Source organism: Elephantulus edwardii, unplaced genomic scaffold (genome assembly GCF_000299155.1).
Source record: "Elephantulus edwardii isolate Elephantulus edwardi_28Jun2011 unplaced genomic scaffold, EleEdw1.0 scaffold00040, whole genome shotgun sequence".
In the NCBI taxonomy this organism is placed as follows: Eukaryota; Metazoa; Chordata; class Mammalia; order Macroscelidea; family Macroscelididae; genus Elephantulus; species Elephantulus edwardii.
In genome coordinates this window covers 15,235,603-15,251,052 of record NW_006399790.1, presented here as the reverse complement: position 1 = coordinate 15,251,052, position 15,450 = coordinate 15,235,603, and the positions used below count along the sequence as shown (strand labels likewise).

At 38.2% G+C, this 15,450-nt stretch overlaps 1 protein-coding gene across 3 annotated transcripts in view; it reads right to left on the bottom strand.

Moving 5' to 3' along the window:
* Window positions 1-15,450, bottom strand: part of TENM1 (teneurin transmembrane protein 1) — a 795,992-nt gene that overhangs the window by 533,357 nt on the left and 247,185 nt on the right. The window lies entirely within an intron of this gene.

Sequence of the window (15,450 nt, the reverse complement as noted above, 5' to 3'; positions counted from 1 at the left end):
GGAGGGACATCACAGGAGAGGAAGGCCCTCTATGAGGTGGATTGATTCAGTGACTGGGGTAATCGGGATGGGTGTGTCAGAGGCAGTGGGATTGGCACAGGACAGATCAGAATTTAGGGTTGTTGTACATAGGGTTGCTATGAGTCGCAAGTAACTCCATGGCACATAACAACAAACAAGAACTTAGTAACTTTTATTATGCATTGGGCTTTGTATTATATATCAAGATATAATGGTGAAAATGAATTTCATAGCTCCTAAAAGTTCAGTGGGGGATGAATTTGAGGAGCCAAGAGAGTGAGGAACAGGCATGCATACAATTAAAGTGTATTATAAAATTCTACTTTCAATCACATATTTTAGAGACCAAGTCCATTCCTTTTAGAAATATCACGTTATTTTTGCAAATTATTTTCTACCATGTCTGAATCTATTATAATATATTTGAGATTGAACTAGCAGTATTATATTTTGTGTTCCTACCTTATGTTTTTTAACTTAAGATTCTAGAAAGAAATTCAGTAGGAAAAAAATAACATTAAATTATCAGATTATACAGAAACGTTAAGAACTAGTTCTACAAACACACAACTTTGAAAAGCATGGAGTCATTGGGGAGGAAATGTTGAGACATCAATTTTTGTCTCTTGAAGGGGCTCCCTCTCTCCGATTCTCAGAAGAATTGTCACTACCATCTACCCATATCATTCATTCATATATAACCACCTACCAAAAACAAACAAACAGACAATACATTGCCGTCAGTTGATTCTGACTCAGAGCAACCCTATCGAACAGAATAGAACTGCCCATAGTGTCTCCAAACCTTCATGAGAGCAGACTAACTTTTTTTTTTCCTCCCACAGAGAGGTTGCTGGGTCTGAATTCTCAAACTTTTGGATAGCTTTGACTATTGTACCACTGGAGGTCCAAAATGCATTTTAACCTGCCACTTTCTGTTGTTGTTGTTATGTGCTTGCGACTCATAGCAACCCTATGTACAACAGCCCTAAACTGCTCTGTCCTGTGCCAATCGCACTGTCTCTGACACTCCCATCCTGATTATCCCAGTCACTGAATCAATCGCCCTCATAGAGGGCCTTCCCCTCCTGCGCTGTCCCTCCACCCTCCCAAGCATGTTGTCCCTCTCCAAGGACCGGCCTCTCCTTCCAACATGTCCAAAGTATGTTAGATGGAGGCTTAGAATCCTTGCCTCCAAGGAGCCACCCGGTTTAACCCTTTCCAGGACAAATCTGTTTGTTTTCCTAGCAGTCCATGGTATTCTCAATACTCTTCTCCAGCACCACAGCTCAAAGGCATCAATTCTCCTTCTATCCTCCCTAGTCATTGTCCAACTCTCTGATGCATAACAAGTGATTGTGAAGACCATGGCCTGTATCAGATGCACCTTAGTCTCCAGAGAGACACCATTGCTCTTCAGTACTTTGGAGCGGTTCCTAACAGCAGACTTTCTAGTCAATTTCAATTCAAGGTGAATCTCCGTCATGTTTCTGAGGCTACATATCCTTAGAGAAGGCGACTGCCTATCTATCTCCCTTGGAGTAGCAGATTCAAACCATCAACCTTTGGATTAGTAGCCCAACATGTACCACATTATCCCATCAGGGCCCCAGGCTCCTATTGAAGTATTTCTTCATTTCCTTCTGGTGGCATTTGCATGTATGATTTGCAAGGTGATCGGTGTCATTTCAGTTTGAATTTGGTACTCCAAAAACCCCTCAAAATAACATTGCATTGGAACTAACTCATAGTTGTCACTTCATTGGTTTCCTGAGGCTGTAAATCACATGGCAAGAGATAGTCCATCTTTCTCCCTTGGAGACACTGGTGGATCCAGACTGTCAGAAACATCATCTTAGAGCACTCTAGGAAAAGAAATATATATATATTTAAATTTGGGATTAAGTTCTTAGATGTAGGCTTGTTTCTGGAGTGCAAACAAAACAGAATGAATATATTAAGCATATTTTCTATACTAGAACACATTGCCACAGACTCAGTTCTGATCCATGGCAACCTTCCATCAAGTTCCTGAGGTTACAAATCTTTATGGGAGGAGATTGTCCCATCTTTCTCTCGAGGTGCTAGATGGTTCTAACAAGAATCACCAACCTTTTGGTTAGGGGTCAAATACATAATGTGCATAATGCAATGGAACTCTTTAAAGTGTTAAAGAGGGTAGAGGGAGGGATGGGTAAAGGAAAGGAGAAAGATCTGGTGCGAAAAACAATGTCAACAAACTTTGTAAGTAAACTAGAATAAAATTGAGAGAGAGAGAGAGAAAAGAAAGACAGTTACTATATAAAGAAATAATTGGTTGGCAATGAACCATTTCAGGAATATCCTATGATCAAGAACCAATGGTAATGAAGGAAGGAAGAAGTTCAAGCTATGCTTGGGCGTGGGGGGAAACCCCAGGAATTGATGGCAAAAAAAGAAAAAAAATGGGATACCACTTTGAAGATGAAGGCATTCCCGACTTAAGTCATTCATCGTTAGTTTCAATTGCTTCATGTGCATGTGAATAAAGAAAATGGAAGAACTGATGATTTTGAATGATGGTATTTTTGAAGAATATTGAATATACATGGACTAGCAAAAAGAACAAACAAATATATCCTGGAACAAGGGCAATGAGCGTGTTCATTGGAGTGGAGGTTGGTGAGACTTTATCTCATAATCTTGAGTATGCTCTCAGAAGGGACCAATCCCTGGAGAAAGACATGTAGACATAAAGGATCAGAGGGAGAAAGACCCTTAATGAGATGGTGGCTGCACCAGTGAATTCAAACGCAACAGCAATTGTGAGAATGGCACAGGGTAGGGCAGTGTTTCACTCTGCTGCATATAGGGTTGTTTGTTTGTTAAAAGTTAGAGTTGACATGATGACACATAACAACAACAACAACAACAATCCTAGAATAGACTGACCTTCTGTTTAAGTTATCTCGTATTAGATAGTTTCTTATTTCCTGGTGATTAGGAACAAACAAAAGACTCTCTTCCGGTACATTCTTTCTCTGAAACCTATTTTGTATGAAACTTATTTGCAGAGTGTGGTTAACCCTGATTCATGTTATTTTATCAAAGTCATTTTATCAGTGAATCATTGTTTCTGCTCTGTCTTTTATTAAGACTGAGATCTTGAAAGATGTTATTTTCTAATGACAAACAAAGTCTGTCTCCTTGGAAGAGAGAGCATTATACTATGTAGAAATGGAACATGAAGATAATCAGATGCAGATAGGGATAGAAACAGCAATTGTTAGATGGCCTTAAAGTCCAGGACTAGATATTTCAGCTTAAGAATCAAGTATCTCTTTCTACTAATAAGGCAAGCTGAGAAATGAGGGATTTGAAAAGTGATATTGTCACCGAGTCAAAAGTATTTCATAGCTGACCCTCCAGCAGAAGGAAGAATACTCACCTTTCTCTATAAGAGTCATTGGTAGATCTGAACTGACAGAGAGGGACACCACCTTTGAGTTAAAAGTACAACTCCCTATGAACTAGGTCTTTCTAAATACACACACACACACACACACACACACACACACACACACACGTATATAACTGTCACCAAATGCTTGCATAATCCTCAACTATTGTACAGAAGTACAACTATCCAATCTCTTTTATTGGCACAGTCCATAGTGAAGTGCACTGCCAACTCAAAGCTCACACCCGTGTAGCCTCTCTGGTAGTTCAAATCTACCAGTGGCTCTTCAGGAAAAAGTTGGGCAATCTTCCTTCCATGTGATCCACTGGAGGGTCAGCTCTGAGTAAGTTCAGACTTGACGGCAGAGGGATATCATTTTCCAGATCCCCTATTTCTCAGTTTGCCTTATGCATCACAGTAGCACAAAGAGACAGTTAGCTGGTTTTAAAAATATCTAGCCTTGGATCTAAAGGTTAGAGAGAGAGCATGATTTTTTGCATGAGTTGTACTTGACTCAATGGTACTTAACAACAACCACATTTCCATACTTCCTATTTTACAAACCAAACCCTCATTCAACAGACATATGTGTGCTTTCCATCTCTGAAATGCTCAACTTTCTACTTTGAATGACCTTTCATCCCATTATTCTGTCGCTATTCCTCTCTTCTCCTGAGTCTAGTGCCAGTGCTGTATCTCATTAAGCATTCCTTGAAATCTGGAAACGTGGCCACAGTTCTCTTTTCTGGCTTTCTCCCTCTCATTGCCATTAAGTTGGTTCCAACACATAGCTAATGCTCCATTGGGCTTCCAAGGCTGTAGAGAACATGAGATTAGATGGCCAATCTTTCTTCCTCAGAGTAGCAGCTGGAGGATTCGAATTGCCAGAAGCTTGATCACTAGGTTAGAATGTGCAACTCTACTTTGAATGGAAGAAAGAAGAAAAGTGGACACACACAGAGGCACCGGAGCTCCTGCTAGACTCCCATTACCTTCTAAGACCCTAGAAGCCAGATGGCAGAAGGAAGAAAAGCAGATCGAGTCAGACTTAAGGCCAGGTACTGTATCATATATATTGCAGGACCTCAGGTTGACGATGCATAAACTCCTGCTGCTGAGGTTTTTAGAGCTGGATTCATTTGCAGGTTTTGGATATGTATCTTTGTAAGAAATCCTCATTCTTTCTAACAATAAATCCTTATTACTTGAGCTATTCTCTGTAAGTCAATCTGTATGCTGACAAAATCATTTGAGAAACTAGACTCTTCAAAAAACAATGTGGCATTAGGATCAGAGGAAGACTCATCAACAACCTTCGTTATGTAGATGATACAACCTTGCTTGCTGAAACTAAGGAGGACTTTAAATACTTGCTACAGAAAATGAAAGACTATAGCTTTCAATGTGAAATCCTCCCCAGTGAATCAATAAGCAATATGATGGATAGAGAAAGACCGGAATTGTCTACAATTTCATCTTACTTGGATCCACAGCTGACACCCTTGGTGCAGGCAGTGAGGAGATCAGGAGCTGTATTGCACTGGGCAAGGCGGCTTCTATTAGGGAACTCTCTAGATTACTGAGGAGTAAGAGATGTCAGTCTAAAGAACAGATGCGCTTGATTCAAGCGATGGTCTTTCCAATCACTTGCTATGCATCCGAGAGGTGGACAATGACAGAGGATGACTGAAAAAAAAAAAAACCAAACAAAAACAAAAACAACCAAACAGCTGTGTCTTGGAAAAAGTGCAGCCAGAGTGCTTCTTGAAGGCCAAGGTGGTAAAACTCCATCTCATATACTTCGGGCATGTTGTCAGGAGAGGCCAATTCTTAGAGAAGGACGTCATGCTTGGAAAAGTGGAGGGTCAGGGTAAGAGATGAAGACTCTCAACGTGCTGGATTGACACAACGATTCTCACAATAGGCTCAAGTATTTCAGAGGTGATAAGGATGGGGCAAGGTTTAGATTTGCTGCTCATAGAGTCACTATGTGTCACAGTCAACTCAATGGTACATAACAACAACAACAAAAGTAAAGCTGAATAAACTTTTAGAAAGGTGGTGACCACAGCTTATTATTTTTTATAATTCCCATAGTATGATGCGTGGTCAAAATGAGCACACAACAAATACTAATAGAATAAACAGAGAAAATGGGACAATCGGACATGCAATGTTCAATTTCAAGTTGCTTTTAGCAGTCAAGAACAGAACATGGAGAGTTCATAATAACATTTTTCAATTGATGGTTTGCCTACTTTCCTCCTTACTGTTATAGATTTCTTCCTAATAGAAGCCTGCAAACATATTCATGACATACTGGTGTCAAAGGCTAACTTTAGCAGCACTACTATGTATCATATAAAAGACGTGTCAGATAAGCAAATGATATCATATGAAGCAAAGCACTTCTATTTTACCAAACGGCTTCTTGGTTTAAAGGGGAGTGATCTGTATCTTCTGAGTAGCCTGATATCTAAGCTGTACTTGAACTGATGCCATTGTTGTCTCTTATTCAGAATGGGAAACACTTTGTCAATCTTATTTTCACATACATCTTGTATGAACAAGTCCCCTCAAGGAAATGTTGTTTCAAGAATGAATTCAAATGATTAAAAGGTTCACAAAGGCTGTGTGAAAGAATTAATAAAGAAAAAAAAAGAACTAATAATGAAATGAAGTCTCTTTTTATGGATATCACATCCTCCCACGTATATAGCATTTGATGTTTACAAAGCACTTTAAGGGATGTTATATAATTTGTTCCTTATAACAAAAGTCTATGAGAAGGACATAAAAAAGTATCATCTACATTTTGTATATCATCAAATTAAGATTTAATGGATTTTATCAAGGTCACAGAGATAATAAGTGGTGAAGAGAAACCACGAATAGCAACTTTTGATTTCTCCCTCAATTATGGTGTTTGGGTTTTTTTTCTTAAATTTTTAATTTAGGATGTTGTTTTCCTCACTATTACATTTACAGCAATGTTTTTTAAACTGTTAGCTCTAGCTAGGAGATAGGTCATTAAGCAAATTTTTAATATTATTTTAAAAACTAAGTAAACTATAATATACAATAGGACATCTCATTTACCACAGGTAATAATTATTTCAGGAAACTTTGCTTTAGTTGCATGTATATATACTGTATTTTATGGGAAGTGGTCAGGAAAATAAAAGTTACTTGTTAGTATTGTGCTTTTTTAAAAAAAATTATTTTATAATGAACCTTTGCAGAGATTTTGAATTTCCATTCATTCCTTGTTGCATTTTTCTCCCTGCTGTCTTTATATCATTAAGTTCCTCAGAAGTAATTGATGATGTTAAAAGTTCACGGCGTTGGTTGTAATGTGAAAATAACTGTTTCTGCCAGCTTCCTTAGCTAGGCAGTGAGATGCTAGAGGAAAAGGTCTGTATCTTAATCATCTTTGGATCCTTGGTGCCCAGTACAATACCTAGCACAAGATCAACACCTGATTCTTTTTTAAATAAATGGATGCCATTTAGTTTTACCTGAAAACCTGTAAATATATAGAAAGTAACTTTGCATATCACATTTTATGTTCCCAGCTATATCTACATACTTTTTTTGTATTCCAAAGTGTTGATTAGTCTTTCTGAACACTAGGATGAGTAGAAAACAAAGTATATACCCTATTATTTTATTGTCCACACGGTGGCAAAAGAGCTGATTTATTTGGTTTGTTCAAACCAACAATTAATTTGCAGACATAATTTTATCTGATTCTCTAAGACACATTTCCCCCTTATTGTATATCTGTGTTTCATTGACTATGCAAAGGCGTTTGACTGTGTGGATCATAACAAACTGTGGCTGACTCTGAGAAGAATGGGAATCCCAGCACATTTAATCGTGCTAATGCAAAACCTATACGTGGACCAAGAGGCTTGTCAGAACAGAGCAAGGGAACACTGCATGGTTCAAAATTGGGAAGGGCATACGCCAGGGATGTGTCCTGTCTCCATACCTTTTCAACCTGTATGCAGAACAGATTATTCAAGAGGCTGGGCTCTATGAGGAGAAATATGGGGCCAAGATTGGTGGAAGATCTATCAACAATCTGCATTATGCAAATGACACAACCCTGCTTTGCTGAAACCGAGGAGGACCTGAAGCGCTGGTTGCAGAGGGTCAAAGACTGCAGCCTCCAATATGGATTGAGGCTCAATGTCAAGAAGACAAAGATTCTCACCACTGGGCCTATTGGCAGCATCAGGATGGATGGTGAAGAGATTGAGATTGTTCACAGCTTCAGTTTGCTTGGCTCCACAGTCAACACACTTGGCACCAGTAGCCAGGAAATGAAAAGACATATTGCCATGGGAAAGTCTGCTGTTAGGGACCTCTCCAAAGTACTGAAGAGCAATGGTGTCTTTCTGGAGACTAAGGTGCATCTGATACAGGCCATGGTGTTTGCAATCACTTGTTATGCATCAGAGAGTTGGTCAATGACTAAGGAGGATAGAAGGAGAATCGATGCCTTTGAGCTGTGGTGCTGGAGAAGAGTATTGAGGGTACCATGGACTGCTAGGAAAACAAACAGATTCATCCTGGAAAAGGTTAAACCAGGCGGCTCCTTGGAGGCAAGGATTCTGAGGCTCCGTCTAACATACTTGGGACATGTTGCCAGGAGGGACAGGTCCTTGGAGAGGGACATCATGCTTGGGAGGGTGGAGGGACAGCGCATGAGGGGAAGACCCTCTATGAGGTAGATTGATTCAGTGACTGGGGTAATCGGGATAGGTGTGTCAGAGAAGGTGCGATTGGCACAGGACAGATCAGAGTTTAGGGTTGTTGTACACAGGGTCGCTATGAGTCACAAGCGACTCGATGGCACATAACAACAACAGGCCAAGAGAGTGTAGAGAGATATGGCCTAAATGTTAGAAGCTTTCCCTTCCTATTGTCGTCACCATTGTATTATGGCACCAAAAAAAGGAAAATTAAGAGATAAGCAATTTTTATATGCATAGTTGGGTTATTTAATATTTTCTGATCTGGTACCATTAAAGTTTCATTTATTTTCCAGTAAGGCTTTTTTTCTTACTGTTTCTACAAATACACTTTGAAGTCTGATTGTGTCTATCAGTCCTTGTAGGGATCTTCTTTTAAAGAATTATTGTTCTGAAAACACAGCACTAATATCTTCAATAGGCAAAAGAGAGGAACCACAGCTGGACAAGTGTGAATGTCTGTTTACCCGTCATAGCACATTAAACGACACTCTATGATTGTAAAGGAAGGCGATACTTAATTGACAGATATCCTAATACATAAATGTATTAGGACACCATCTGTCTGAGGGCTCTACTATGTATCTGTATTACAAAAGTGTTTCTGGAAATATATAGTAGGTTAAGGAGAATTCTGATTCAAATGTTAATTTTGAAGAGAAGCATTTTTAATTTTGTAGTCTGAATCCCTAATGCGTGTACTTACTTGGAGTACATGTCTGGGCTTCAACTAAGCAGTAAGCTGAGGATGGGATCAAAATCTTATTCAACACCAGACTCCCACTGAGGTCAATGTCGTGCTGGCACATAATAAGTGTTCATTAAATGGTTATTGGGAAAAAAATCAATGCATATATTACTAAACCCTTGATATTTTATACATTTGAAGCAGGAGTCATTTGATACTTTGTTTTGAGTTACCCTGCCATGAAGTTGTTTGGTTTTGTGTTTTTAACTCTGTCATTTTTCCCCCTTATCTCTTAAAAACATGGTAGTAGTGACAGAGGAAGAAGATAGATCATTGCTGCTACGTAAAACAGTCTTTCTTAACAATCTGACGTTTCGACCTCTGATGCAATATAGGGAGCTCTGGTGGCCTAGTGGCAAGAAGCTGCACAGCAATCCCGAACATGGTTCAAGGCCACCAGCTGCTTCAAGGGAGAAGGATGGGTAATCTCCTCCCATGTGATTAATTGCCCACCAAAGAGTTAACTATGAGTGAGTTCCTACTCAACAGTACAAAACAGCAACAACAATAACAGCACAATATAAAATGTACGGACCTGACGTGACAACTTCAGGAAAAAGATTTTAATTTGTATCTTCAGCTCAAACCCAAACTGCTGGGTCATAGGGAACATCTGGGTGATTAATCCATTCTCATAATCATTGTTTCTCACTCAGAGCCTCAAGAGTTTATATGCTGGTGACTGCTATGATGTCACCTGTGGAAATCATGACTGTATTTCCTGCCTTTTCATTTACATTTCATATAATGGAAGATTTCTTCTTTTTTAAATGACTTTCTTTTTAAAATTGGCTTTTACAAATTCCTATATACTGTGCTTCATTCATGTGCATTGGTTTTATACAATCATTCATATACAGTGTGTTTTCACAAAATATCCCCATTACACCTTGTCTATCCCTTCACACTCCACAATCTGTCCAATAATCTCTGCTTTCCTACTGATTCCTCCCCTTCTTCAACCTCCCTCTCCTTTTCTCCTTTTTATTGATCTATATTTGTGAGAGGGTAAAGTTCATACTGAACATTTTTCTAATCTTACACTTTTTTATTTTCCCACATTGTCTCTTAAATTAGCAAAATAATGATAAATCACTTCTTTTGGATAATAATAGAAATGATACCCTTTTAATATTAACTAAAACCATTATTACAGCAAATATACCAAAGTATTCAGGGAAACATACTTTGTCATCTGAATCTAACCAACAAAATATTTTTAATGAGTGCACATCTATTAAAAGAATCCTCAAGATGCTGTAATTATTATTCATTTTCTAGAATTGTTTCACCATGAAGCTTTATGCTTCTATGGGGACTTTAATGTTTATGTTTTGTGGCGGCTGCATTGACTATTAAAAAGCAATTTGGCTGACATTTTAGGTCTTTTGTTGCCAGTTTTAATTGGATTGTTCATCAAGCATCAACTCCCCCGTTAACTGCAAAAATTTCAGGCCAACGTCATTTTACAGTAATGACTGTTTAATGATTTTATCCTGTCAGTATGCAAGCTTCGTATGGATATATGCATGATTAGTTTCATATCAAGACTTGTAATTAAATAATTGAAGCCTAAACAGAATAGATATCAAACACGAACACATATTTAATAAAGACTCAGAGCTTATCAAAATACTCATTAGCAATTAAAAGTCAATGCTTTGAGTTCATCTGATGTTACTACATTCACGATAGCTTAGCAAATGTTTGCATAAAGTTTTTATGCTTTAAAGTTAAGACATAGAAATTCTCTTTAAGCTAGTAGTAAATTTGTGTTCTCAACAGGTAATTTATAGCCAGTGTGTGCCTATTTGTCTGAGTGAATAAACAATTTTAGCTACTATTTTATTTGGAGAAAAAAAATTAGACTAAATAGAAAGCCTTAAGGTAGTAATAAATATTCTTATCAATCAGGCATTCTTGTCTTTAAGAAATCGACTCTAAGAAGATATATACCTATACTATGCACTCACCCATTGGCATGTTAAAGAATGTTAGAGCTGGGAGGGACCTTAGAAACCATTCATTTTAATTCATTGTTTTACAGATAGTAACACTGAAGTTCAGATGGACTAACTGACTTGCCTAAACTCATATAGATAATTTCATCAAAACAAAAACTCAGGTCCAATTTGTAAACTTTTATGTACTCTAAAAACAAAAGAAAACAAAACACAAAACACAACACAACAAAAACCACCAAAGTATTCGTAGGCAGAAAAGGTTTTTATGTACTGGTAAATTAGTTTTCTCCTCTCAATTTCATTAAATCAACATGTTTTCATTAAAAATTGTACAGAGAAATACAATGGGAATGTACCAATTCTTCCTTTGCCTCCACCTTACTCCCATTCTACATACCCCAGCCACAATAGGTAACTAGTTTTTCACTAGTGCCTTTTTCTTCATTCTAGTGGTTCTTCATGCCAATATAAAATTACTTCCCTCATCCTTACACAAAAGATAGTACAACCTGTACACTTTTATCTTCTTTCTCTAGATTTTCTATCTCTTAAGAATGTATTTTGAGATTTCTCTACATTGGTGTATGGAACTTTGTTTTCCTTTTCTTAAAAAAAAAAGCTGCATACTATATCCCTCAGGAAATGCTGGTGGTTTGAATTCACCAGACGCTCTGAGGGAGAAAGAAGGATAATCTCTTCCCATGCAATTTGCAGCCTTTCAAAATCTGCTGGAGAGATAGGCATGAATCAGTTCTAACTCTAAGGTATACAACAACAGCAACATAACCCTTAAGATAAAGAAAAATATCGTTTATAGTACTTATGTTTTTAGTTAGCGATATTTATAGACTTTTTCTATGCATTTATATACTTAAATGCTTATATTTATATGTATTTTATATTTATATTTTAAGAAAGCTACGTTGGCCTAGTGGAAGGAAGCTGTGCTACCAAGCCGAAGGTAGGTGATTTTCATCTCCGGCCCTCGGCCAGGTTCAAATTGTTTTCCTGTCAAACATTCTTCTAGGTAGTATAGCACTGGTCTGTGCGTTGCTGTACAGAGGTAACTCGTGGTTGCTGTGATGCTGAAGCCTGTGACAGTGATGTGCCAATCATGGTAATGGGCACCCATGGTGGACAGTGTTGGCTGGAGCTTCCAGACTAAATCAAGCCTGGAAGCAGGAGCATCAACCACTTCCAAAATGGCTTGCCTCTGGAAACTCTATGTACGAACAGTGCTCAGGCTGTTCATTTATAGGGTCGCTATGAGACGTCTACGACTCGACGGCATTAAACAACAACAACAACATGTTATACATTTCCTTCATGAGACCATCTCTCCCCAGCAAAATAGCTAGTGGTGGATTTGAACCACACGCTTCTGGGTTAGCAGGGCAGCTCCTTACCAAGTAAGCTTCCAGAGCCCTGTTTGCTACAGAACGTCAAGGAATGTAGCCTTCAATATGGATTGAAGCTCAATACCAAGAAGACAAAGATTCTCACCACTGAGCCAATTGGCAGCATCATGATGGATGGAGAAGAGATTGAAGTTGTTAACAGTTACAGATTACTCAATCAACACTTTTGGCACAAGGAGTCAGGAAATCAAAAGACAAATTGCATTAGGTAAATCTGTTGTCATGGACCTCTCCAGAGTACTGAGAAGCAACAATGTCAGTCTAGAGGCTAAGGTGCTTCTGATCCAGGCCATGGTCTTTACAATTACTTGCTATGCATCAGAGAGTTGGTCAATGACTACGGATGACAGAAGAACAATGGATGCCTTTGGGTTGTGGTGCTGGAGAAGGATCTTGAACATACCATGGAGTCAAGAAAACAAATAGGGCTGTCTTAGAGAGAGTGTAACGAAGTTTCTCCCTGGAGGCTAGGATTTTGAAGCTATCTCTCACACACTTTGGGCATGTAGCGTTAGAGAAGGGCATCATGCTCAGAGGGGAGTGAGACCATGGATGAGATGGATTGATACTGTAACTGGGACGATGGGCATTGGTGTGTCGGAATCAGTGAGACTGGTTCAGGACAGGCAGGCTTCAGAGCTGTTGTGCATGGGGTCGCTATGAGTCACAGGCCACTCGATGGCACATAACAACAACAACAACAACATCGTATACATATGGATCTCTGTTGGCTTAGTAGTAAGGTATTGGTGTTGCCAACTCAAAGGCACACAGTTTGAATCCACCAGCTGCTCTACTGGAGAAAGACAGGCAACCTCCTCGTGTGTGATTTACAGGCTCCAAAATCTCAATGGAGGGTCAGCTACAAGTCAGTTCCAACTTGAGGTTGCAAAACAACACAGTAGACACACATTATGGGGTTTTTCAGTGTATTAGTAAACTAATAATTACTATTCAAAGGATGCTTTAGAATGCTAAAATATTTTTTCACTTCAATTTTTTTTTCTACTTAGCTTTTGAGAGTATTTATTCACATAATTGACATCTAGGAAATGCAGGTACCAAGATAAGGCTAAACTCTAAGGCAGAGTGTATAGTATTAAACAGCAACTAGAAAGAGTAAAGACGGCCTCTTTGATTTAGTGTTCTAGTTAAAAAGTCCATTATCTAATTACATTGTTTCCCATTGTTTGCTGGCATGAGAAAGGGAAAACACAAGCTATTAATGAAAATGCTTACAAGATAAAATATATACATTTTTACTCTTATGCTATGTTCAATAAGTATAACACTGCACAGTCTTTCCCCCTTCAGTCCAATCAATCATACAACTTGCCTTCTGCTCATGGTGCCCCATATATATCCTGCATCTTAAAATAGTTTCATTTCACACTGGAGTGGAAGGCCTGCCTACGCTGCTCTAGTATAGTGAAAGACATTAGGGAGACAGGCCAATTAAGGTAGAAGCAGATTTTTTATTAAATGACAGGTCCCAGATTCCCATTTCATGAAGCATGTACTTCTACCACATGCCAAATTCCCATTAACTTCAAGAAGAAATTATGCACAGAAGAAATATGTAGGCTGGAGTGGGCAGGCTAAATTAGTCCAGAGCAATCCTTAAATGTCAGTTTAAAATGCAGTGAGGGCCTTAAATTATGTGTAGTCATGTTGTTTGAATTGAATATTATCCATTCACACCTCCCCACCATCTCTGACCACATCTTCAAAATGAATGGGACAAAGAATTGCTCGAAATCAAGAAGAGACATAAACAGCTCTATTTGAAGTCATAAGTGAAAATGGTATTCAAAGGTGTGACTCATGCCAATGCAATGATTTTTTTAAGAAAGTAGCTTAAGAAGAAACTGCTTTCCTTCCACATAAAAAAAAATACTTTTATTTAAGAAAATTGATGGAAATAATTTTAAAACCTTATTAATTCAGACTCACTCAGAAAGTCCAGTCTGAATTAGTGTCTAAGATCAAATTATATTTTAAAATCAAATTACATTTTAAAACTCCTTTTTCCCTTACTTTCAACTATATTGCACGCAAGTACTAATGTCCTGGTCATGTGCTTACAGTCCGTGATTTAAAGAAAGAAATAAAAACGGAGTTGTTTCATTCCCATCACTTAAAAATATATTTAACAATATTGCAATCTCTTGAGAAGTTAAAATAATCACCTAAAATCTTCACAGTATCCTTTCTTTCTTTTTTTTCTTCATAGTACCCTTTGTATGGAACGATGTTTCAGGGCTTCAGCTCTGACTGTCAAGATGATCACACATTTTTTGGTTAGCAGCTCAGTGTGCTACAGACTATATCACCAGAGCTCCATCTAATCATACTTCCCCCCCCCCTTTTTTTAAACCAGGTTTTATTCTAGTAAATTCAAAGAGACCTGTGTTTTTTGCTTGGTTTTTTTTTTTTAATTGTGCTGGTAACCAAAAGGTCACCAGTTCAAATTCACCAGCAGTTCCAAGGGTAGTCTTCTCCTATAAAGATTTGTGAGTGGCATAATAAATTCAGTCTGATCCACAAGTGTCATGAAGATAGAACAAGAACAGGCAGCATTTTGTTCTGTTGTGCCAACTCTACAGCAGTTAACGACAGCTGTTGTATTTTTTAAAGGTAATGAGAGGAGTAGGTGTGTCAGACATAATAAGGTTGGCACAGGATAGAGCAGCTTTCAGGGCTATTGTACATAGGGTCCACAAGAGACTTGATGGCACATAACAACAACAACAACAACAAAAGAAATAAAAGCAATACCAATTAAAATAGCCAAACACAAAGTAAAATAATTAGGGACAAATCTAACTAGAGATACAAAAGATCTATATAAACAAAATTACAAAGCATTACTAAATGAAACAAAAATAGCCCTAGATCAATTGAAGAATATACCATTTTCATGGATGCTGTTGCTATGTGCTATAGAGTCAATTACACTCATAGTGAACCTATGTGCAATAGCTCTGAATCCAGCTCTACCCTGAGCCAATCTCACTGTCTCTGATGCACCTATCCTCATTTTCCCAGTTATTATGTCAATACATCTCATCCAGGGTGTTCCTCACCTGTGCTGTCCCTT